The sequence below is a fragment of the Sinocyclocheilus anshuiensis genome, unplaced genomic scaffold, assembly GCF_001515605.1.
Source record: "Sinocyclocheilus anshuiensis isolate Anshui unplaced genomic scaffold, SAMN03320099.WGS_v1.1 scaffold735, whole genome shotgun sequence".
In the NCBI taxonomy this organism is placed as follows: Eukaryota; Metazoa; Chordata; class Actinopteri; order Cypriniformes; family Cyprinidae; genus Sinocyclocheilus; species Sinocyclocheilus anshuiensis.
In genome coordinates this window covers 1,552,205-1,558,350 of record NW_015548245.1, presented here as the reverse complement: position 1 = coordinate 1,558,350, position 6,146 = coordinate 1,552,205, and the positions used below count along the sequence as shown (strand labels likewise).

The 6,146-nt window shown below is 36.4% G+C and overlaps 1 protein-coding gene across 1 annotated transcript in view; it reads right to left on the bottom strand.

Moving 5' to 3' along the window:
- ncanb (neurocan b) overlaps positions 1–512 on the bottom strand; it is a 141,316-nt gene extending 140,804 nt beyond the window's left edge. Inside the window, exon 1 of the mRNA XM_016442689.1 lies at positions 485–512. The gene's annotated coding sequence lies outside the window, so the exon portion shown is untranslated. The remainder of the gene's footprint in view (positions 1–484) is intronic.
- Positions 513–6,146: the final 5,634 nt, after the last annotated feature.

The window sequence follows — 6,146 nt, the reverse complement described above, 5'->3', positions numbered from 1 at the left end:
GGGGGGGGGGGGGGTTACATCAAGGCAAAGAAAATGACTCACTTGAGTGGATCTGGGGAAAACCGGACAAGAACACTCAAGCATTTATAGCGTTACTAGAGCAATGTAGACATTTGAAAGGGTCGCATTTGAACCCACTAGTACTTTGCAAATCATTAACTATTTGATAAGTGATCAAAACATTCTGAGAACAGTACAAATATCTGATTTTAGAAATTATATAGCACTCTACTCTTCATATACTTGATATTCTATCATGATGTCAATCAAAACATGGCTTATAAATAGTCTTCTGCTCCGAACAGCCGTTCAGTATCATAGTGCTCCTGGTTTTGTCCCCTTGGCATGTCCTCACTGAGGTACTGCGCTTGGCAAGGGGGCTGTATATAGCCTGTCCCGAACACAAAACATCCTACACCACATTATACATTAATAATGAAGCGAGACGCAATCAGTTAAGCACAATAAAATCGCTTGTTCTCACCTCTGAAGTAAAGCGCGTCGTCGCCTCAGAAAGTCCACATGAATGCCGCGTCGCCTCAGATACAGCAGAGTAGGGGATAACAGTCGCTGAGGTAAACCATTCAAAATGTATAAATCTGTTCAGCCTCAGAAATGTGTTGAAATGAACTCCTTACTTCATTAATAGCATTCAAAAAGCACGGTATTTGTCTTCAGCCTGTGTCTCGCACTTCGCCGGTCGCGAGAAGAGACACTGAACAAAAGCTCACAGCGTTTCTCCCTCACTTCACCTCATCTCACCAAATGAACGGAGCAGATGCGTAAGCAAGAGAGTGCGTTATGGTATAGCCAATTCTCTGTGGACCTCGGTGGGGTGGATGGATCATATTTTGCACAATATTTCAGCGATTCCGTCCTTTGTTTGGTCATTTGCTTGGGCAGATTTTTTGTGGTTTATGGGGTGCGAATTATGGAAAATGTGGGGGTTCATCTGACTTCTAATTATTTGAATCCACCAAAACGAAATTTCAACAAAAGTCCCTTACGAAAATTAACTGGTTTTACTTAAAAAAAAAAAAACCTGGTTAATATAGGCTAGTTAAACAATGATAACCACAAATTAAACATGGTTTTGCTACACTAACCATAGTTTAACCATGGTAATTGTAGTAAAACTGTGGTTGTACGATTGGTCATCAATTTTCCGAAAGGAAAAAAAAATTTGGTTTACATACATGCATATATATGTGCATAAAGGGTGTTTCCAACCACCAAGTACCACAAAAGTTACATTGTTACAAGTAGTCAGAACTCGCTAAATAGAAGCTAGCGAACAGAATTCGCGTGGGCCTGATGGTAACCATAGCAACATTGGTAGCGCTTTCCTTAAGGCTGAAATACACTACACAACTTTTAAAATCTGAGCAGATTTTTAAATCACCAGGCATCATACACTTACCGACTTTGTAATAGTCACAGAGGAAAAACTGGCCATCATACGCTACACTGAAGATCACACACTACCACCAGACTTTAAAAGTAATTCTGATCACAACAATCTAACGCAGAAATGTGCGCCTTGTTGCTAGGAGACGCATGACAAATGAAAACAATGTGTGTTCTAAAATCGGCTGAAAATATCAAACATGTTTGATATCCTCCGACTGGATGGAATCAAATCGGTGTCTGTGACCATCATACACTACGCGATTTCCTGTGGAACCTGTCAACTCTAATCTACAGACTGGCTCTTACATTCAGCGACTAGCGAACTTGTTCAGACTGTAATCGTCTGAAATCAGGGAATCGGGGCCAAAATCGTGTAGTGTATTCCAACCTTAAGGATCAGTATGAGAAAATGCATCGACAAAAACACACTTTTTATTTTTTTAACTTTACTGTTTATCAAGTGTTTTTAACGATTAAGTAGCTACCACAAAATTTAGATTCCAACAAAATCAGAATGTGCAAAATAGATGCTAGCAAAAGAAGGTGTTGAGGTAACCAAAGCAACTGTTCGCTGCTGGAGCGATTTATATAAGGATATTAGTATGAGACAATTCATCAACAAAAATGTACTCTATTTTTTTTATCATCTTCAAAACATTTTTGTTTATTACAAATACGATAAATTCTCTAGGTTTTGTTATTTTATCGTAATGCGATCAACCATTTAATGGCTATTTAACCTGTTCAGAATAAATATACTCTTAAAAACAAAGGTTCTTTAATTGGCACCTAAGGTTCCACGAAGAACTTTTAAAATCCATGCAACCTTTCCATGACACAAAAGGTTCTTTATAGTGGAAAAAGGTTCTTCAGAAGTTTAAAATGTTCTACATACCAAAAAAAACAATGGTTCTTTTTAGAACTGTATACTGAAAGGCTCTTTAAGGAACCCAAAATGGTTCACTGCATTATATGAAAACCCCAATTTGTAACCTTTATTTTTAAGACTGCAATACCGTTTCACCAAAAAGGTCCCAATTCTGTCAGATTTAACAAGAAAAACTGTCCACATGTTTTTTTACTTAGGGCAGTATAAATTTATATGATTTGTCTTTTTAATTCTAGTCATTTCTATTGGCAACTTTGTTCATTGGGCCTTTGTATGTGTATATTTATGGCATTGGCCAGATTATCTTCCCATTGTCCATTACTTGACAAATCTCCACACGAATACCCATTGTCTTCGTAAGCTGACCCATCTACCAATTCTTCTGTTTGCAGATGAATAAATCATCTCAGCGTCCCTTCAAAGGAGCCTTTAAAAAAAAAGCTGTGGAGATTCTGACCTGCCCCCTGTTTTATGACTGAATAATGATGTCCCTCGAGATGCTGCAAATCTGTTCCTAGGAGCCACACTGTGGTCCACTGACACATTTCACCCGACCTATAGAAGCCCACTCACTTAACACTACCCCCAGTTCAGTCGTTCATCACATTCATCACTGTCATCTGATTACAGATGTTACTGTGTAAACAAATCACAACAAACCTCAAATCCTCTCCTCAGTGTTCCTGTTGTGATGCTGCATCCTATAATGAAGAGCTCCATCTATGGTGACAAAAAAACAAAAAACACTTTTTCTTTGCTTTGAAGCCCTCAAATGTTGCAGCTGATCATTAGCGTGCATTAGGGACACAATAACCATTATACTTCCTTGAAAAGAGATTATTTCTTATACAGGATGTTTGAATAAATGCCAAACATAAGCTAAATATAATCTTGGCAGCAGGGCTCTTTGAAGGATTTATAACACTAGGCTAATTGGCTCCATAATGGCTTTATAGCAAACCAAAAAAAGCATGAATATGAGAAATAAGATTTCTTTGACTAACCGCATGAGGAGAAAATACCCTCTTGACATATATATAACAGAAAGCCTCCAAAAAATATATATGCCCCATTGTTCCAGACTCCCTCAAAATGGTATTGTCAAGGGACGCCGGCCAAGGCATAATACATAGTGCCACACAAATCCATTATTTAAACAGCTGACAATGTGATGGTCAATGAACAAAGGACTCCTCGCAGTGGCCCTCAAAAAGAACACCACAATATGGATGATTTTCAATGGGTCGCCAGCTGACTCTTTTAACATTATTTCTTTTTTACCAACACTTTCCTCTCCATCATTGCTGCAAGTCTGATCTCAGAAACTCGTAACAAGAATATCTCTGAGGAAAATAGAACAAAATAGCAGAAAAAGGCAGCGAACAAGATGTAACCATTCAAAAATAGGCACAGACCTGTCATTGCTTTCATCTGGGGAATTAGATGCATATAATAACGGTTACACGACAGAATATTATGCTTGGAGAAATTAATCCTGAAACACAATCTGTTTAAATGTGCTCTGAATATTTATATTTCATCATTTGGCAGATGCTTTTATCCAGTGCAACTTATATGAGGATGAATATACAACATGATTCAAATTTTCTTTAAATATAGTGATTATTTCAAATTTCCACTATTTGGTCCCATTTGAACCTCTAAAGCCTGGTTTTCAATTGGGGGTCTGTGGACCCCTGGGGGTCTATGAAACTGCAGGGAGTCTGTGAACAGATATATAAAACATATGGACATTTCTTCAAAAACTATCCAAGTATATTTTTTTGGCTGGTTCTCCTGCTTCGTCAGTCCATTCACTTTACTCTATACAGCATAAAACCAGCATTAAACAAATCCAAGATACAGAGAAGTCAACAGAAGGTTAGTGTAAAGCAAGTTATTATATGGTTTTCATAAAAAAAAAAATATATATATATATATATAATTTAACAAAATATAAAACTAAATATTATAATATGAAATAAAAAAACAAATGCAATAAAATAAAAAAATATATAATAAAATATAAAGAATAAACCAAAATAATAAATATATTTTATATTTTTATAAGCCCTGGGATGGCTGGTAGTCCGGATTTGGGGTCCCTGTATATATATATATAAAAAAAGGTTGATGATCCCTTCATTTACAAAATTATGCTTGAATACTCATCTGCTGAGTTTGTAGAGACTTTGAACTGTGGATGTTCCTGATTGATTATAAATCCATTAATTTAGCCTTTAATCCATTTGTCCACTGTCGACAGTGTCAGGATAGCACAAATCTACAGTTCTACAGCCTTACGTTTCTCTAAAGCCACTACCACTGTGGCTGGCGGGGTGATTTGACTCTGGCACGGGGCCAGGCCTACCGCACAGCTCTTTGACCCAGAAACCACTGATATAAGCACTTAACGGTGGTCTCCCCTCTCGTCTTGGTCACTTGCCATCGGCTCGAGAGGGAGGTTGGGGGGACAAAGCTTGGGATGCCGCGTTGGCTGCCTGGTTAAAGACCTTTATGGGAGCCACAGAGAAGCCATGGAGCGTGGAGAAAAGAAGAGTGTCAGCACAAGATCCTAATGAGAATGAAATGAAGCTGCTTGGATGGGGGGCCCAGCTGATCCATAATTGATGAGGGTGAAATGCGGAGACTCATCGAGTGTAAATGATAAATACACTACAGTGGTGAGAAATTACAGCTTTCCTTTGGCTTGCATTTTGGATGATTTGGTGAGCGAGATGTGTCTATTGGATTTTTAATAGCCTACCTATATAGAGCACTTGTGATTGCACTCTATTGTGCGCTGCTAAAAGAAATCTACAGCCGAACATATTAAAAAATCCCCACAACATATTAACGGAGCATTATAAATGAAAATATGCCCACGTGAAGGGGTATAATCTCAAAAGACATACAATTTATTACCATTCTGCCTAATTAGCAATTACCCAGGCCCCAAAGCAGGTAAGTATATGTAATAATTTGCCAGTCATGCTAATCTAAAGCCATTATGGCTTTCATGAGGCACTGGACAAGGATTTCACCATTGATTATCACCGTAAAAAATGATTTTATGAAGATGTGAATAAGATTATTGGAGTAGGTTTTACAAGAAAGTACTATTTTAGTATTTCTACTTAATTTAATGTTACCAGCAGTTTCTTTGTAATTATTTTAAAATAATATTTAAAAAAATTACTAGCAATTTCTGAGTGAAACCTATTTTACAGTTAATTCTACACCTATTTTTTTTTTCAGTAAACCATTGAGAAATAAAATTATTAATATATTGTTCTTTATTTTATTGCTGTTATTTATTAGTTTATATATTTGAATTTAATTTAATTCATTGTTTATTTTATTTTAAATTTATTTATATACTGTAGAGGAAGAGTATACAAAATTAAACCCATGGCTTACTTACAAAATTGCAATATTTGCAAAAACTTTTAATATATTTTTAATATGGAAGCCCGTTGTTTTGGTAATTTTGTCTTGTCATCTCACAGATCTGACTTTTTTCCCTTGCAATTGATACAATGCATATAAACTCAGAATTGCGAACTGTAAACTCAGATTTCTGAAAAATATCCAAATTGTGAGAGAAGAGTTGTGAGAGTTGTGAGATAAAAAGTCGTCATTACCTATCTTATTTTTTTAACAAACAAACAAACAAACAAAACTGAATTGCGAGATGTAAACACAGAATTCTGGGACATAACTCAAAATTGTGGAAAGTGCTCGGAATTGCGAAAATAAGTTCGTACTTTTTTCTCAGAATTGAGTTTATCTTGCAACTTTGTGTTTCGCAATTCTTTTTTTCCTCGCAATTTTTTTCTCAGATTTT